Source organism: Corythoichthys intestinalis, chromosome 6 (genome assembly GCF_030265065.1).
Source record: "Corythoichthys intestinalis isolate RoL2023-P3 chromosome 6, ASM3026506v1, whole genome shotgun sequence".
NCBI lineage: Eukaryota > Metazoa > Chordata > Actinopteri > Syngnathiformes > Syngnathidae > Corythoichthys > Corythoichthys intestinalis.
In genome coordinates this window covers 29,678,604-29,681,213 of record NC_080400.1, presented here as the reverse complement: position 1 = coordinate 29,681,213, position 2,610 = coordinate 29,678,604, and the positions used below count along the sequence as shown (strand labels likewise).

Here is a 2,610-nt window from a genome sequence, read left to right as displayed (position 1 = left end):
GTACGAACGAGCTGTTTACTGAGCTAAACCTACCAATTATGTCAGAAAATTATGCACCTGGTGCCAAATTCACTGGTAAAGATGTGGAAAACAAACAAATGTTCAGTTAAAGAGATGGCTTGAGTGTCGAGAGCTGAAAAAGAGCCGAACGAAAGGGTCGACACCTTTTCTTGTGTGCATTGCCGTACGCCACAGACAATGACACTGTCTTGTTTCAACAATCTATCTTTTACCACCAAATGCCCTGTCTTTCTTATACAGTGTATTATATCCTCTGGTTGTCTTACGTCTCTGACCGTTCTTGGGGGTAATTTACATTGCTATTTTTTGAAGTGATCGCAAATGCTACTCATTGACAGCCAACAAACACTTTTAATTTTTCATTAAAAACAAACCTTAATTCCATTATTCATTTACACTTCTCCCTTACTTAAATTGTTTTTTTTACAACAGAAAAGGTAACAACAGTGGCAGTCAGATACAATTTTAATTTTTTTACGGTCATTCATTGTCAGACAGAAGCAGCACGGCAATATGCCACGCTAAAAAATAAGTCGAAATATGAAAATGGCTTACCTCTGCGTCCTCTGTAGGACCACGGCCCCCAACAGAATGTTTACTGCAGATGAAACTGAATGGCTTCACCTTACTGGCGTTAAACTGGTCTCTTGGACGTCAGCACAAGTTGATCCATTGTACTGGCGTTAAACTGGTCTCTTGGACGTCAGCACAAGTTGATCCATTGTTCACATTGTAACACCTATGACGTGATTACAGTCAAATTGATTAGGCTATGGGCTAGTTCTAGGTTCGACTACTGAAGCAGTATATGCATAAACCAAATAAATGACTCGGACAAGTTATGGTTTTGAACTGCGGGCCCATTTTTTTTATATGCAAAACAACACATACAGCATGCATACAATGGACATACAGTTAACAAAGAATTGAAAATTACAAATTTCAAAAAAGGAAATTTGTTCTCTTATTGAATAAGTCAAATTTTTCCGTTAAGTTCTCTTCCTACCTTTTAATCAGTTATTTTTGATTATTTTAGGATCTATTTATCAACTTTTTTCCCTTTCTTATAATCAGTTATTTTTGATTATTTGTAGGATCTATCAACCCGGTTGTTTTTGTTTTTCAGATTTATAATTTCTTTTTAATCAATTGATTTCTTCAATTTCCTCAATTTTATAGACGTTTGATTTATATTTTAGTTTCAATATTCAATTTTTTCCATCAAATTGTTTTGCTTTTGTTGATCAACAAAATTCTTAGGTCAGTAACACTTAAAGTATTAAAGACATATGCATGAAAAATAAAAATGACAAGAAGCGTTAACTCAAAACAATTCAGCAAAAAGCTGAACGGCTCCAGTAGAAAGGAGTCTGTCTTTTCGCTGTATCAATGTCCGTTTTTACAGTCTGTTTTGGCTGCTTTCTTGTGATCCTGGGGGGGGATCCTCCACTGGGCAAAAAGAACATGGTGGATCCTACCAGATTGAAGGATGTCAAACGGAAGTCTCGTGTGCGTCTCGCTCCAACGTGAGGCACAGTTCAATGGTTCGTCTTTGGATTAGATCTCCATCTTGTATCCCAGTTGGAATTTCTCTCTCCAACAATTCCTCAGTCACTCCTGAATCAAGCTTTAATAGCCTATCGAATTCACAAAAATACATAAATAAATAAACTAATTCGCACACTAAAGAGCTCTAAGTACGATTAAAAATAAAATTATCGTCGAGTGAAGTCGACAAAAGTGCAGTGACGCACGTTATAAACCGACAGAGCAGGTGGCTATGCTACACAAAAAGGAGACATTTTGCGACGTCATACGTTCAATTAACCACCAATTCTCGGTTTACAGCAATCGTGTGACATTTATATTATGATTTAACCACTTTTAGCATACACTGACCAAAACAATATGAACTCAATATTCACCAAATATAACAAAGTAAAATTTCGAACTCACCAGGTCCCTTTCAGCAAGCAGTTTGTCACCAAGATGAACAGTGCTTGTGAATAATCAAAAAATACACATTTCACGGTAAAAACAAACGTTTTAGTATCATATATTTGATGATATTTTATTCTTTTTAGCTTTTCCTGAGACAGTCAGGAAATTAGAATATTGTGTATTCTAATTTTCTGAGACAGTCCAGTATATATATATATATATATATATATATATATATATATATATATATATATATATATATATATATATATATATATATATATATACACTCTGGGGTGCACATATTTTTTTGCCCAGGTTCTCAGAAGAGGACCTGGAGATGTGACTTGGTCCTTATTGAGCTTGAGAGCCGACCCGCCTGATGCGATAAAATTATGATAAGCTTTACTTAGAGCCAATTAACTTTAATTATATTAACAATTAATGCTTGATTAACATCAAATGGCACAACAAAATTGCCATTACTTTGAAGTGAAATGTAAAGAAATATACATAAAAACACCAATTCAAAATAAAGGGCATTATGCGGCTCCCACATTAACTCCAAGCCTTTGTAAAAGTGGGATGTCCTCCTCATAAGACCTCATTGAATGTGCATGTTTAGCTTTGTAAAATGCAAGTAAAAAC

The 2,610-nt window shown here is 35.0% G+C and overlaps 1 long non-coding RNA gene across 1 annotated transcript; it reads right to left on the bottom strand.

Annotated features, from left to right (window-relative positions):
- Positions 1 to 298: 298 nt before the first annotated feature.
- Positions 299 to 2,082, bottom strand: LOC130917868 (uncharacterized). The gene is made up of 3 exons (XR_009063531.1): positions 1,978 to 2,082; positions 1,500 to 1,658; positions 299 to 760 (listed from the first exon to the last, which is right to left on the bottom strand). It is a non-coding gene; the product is annotated as an uncharacterized LOC130917868 (long non-coding RNA).
- Between the last annotated feature and the right edge of the window lie 528 nt (positions 2,083 to 2,610).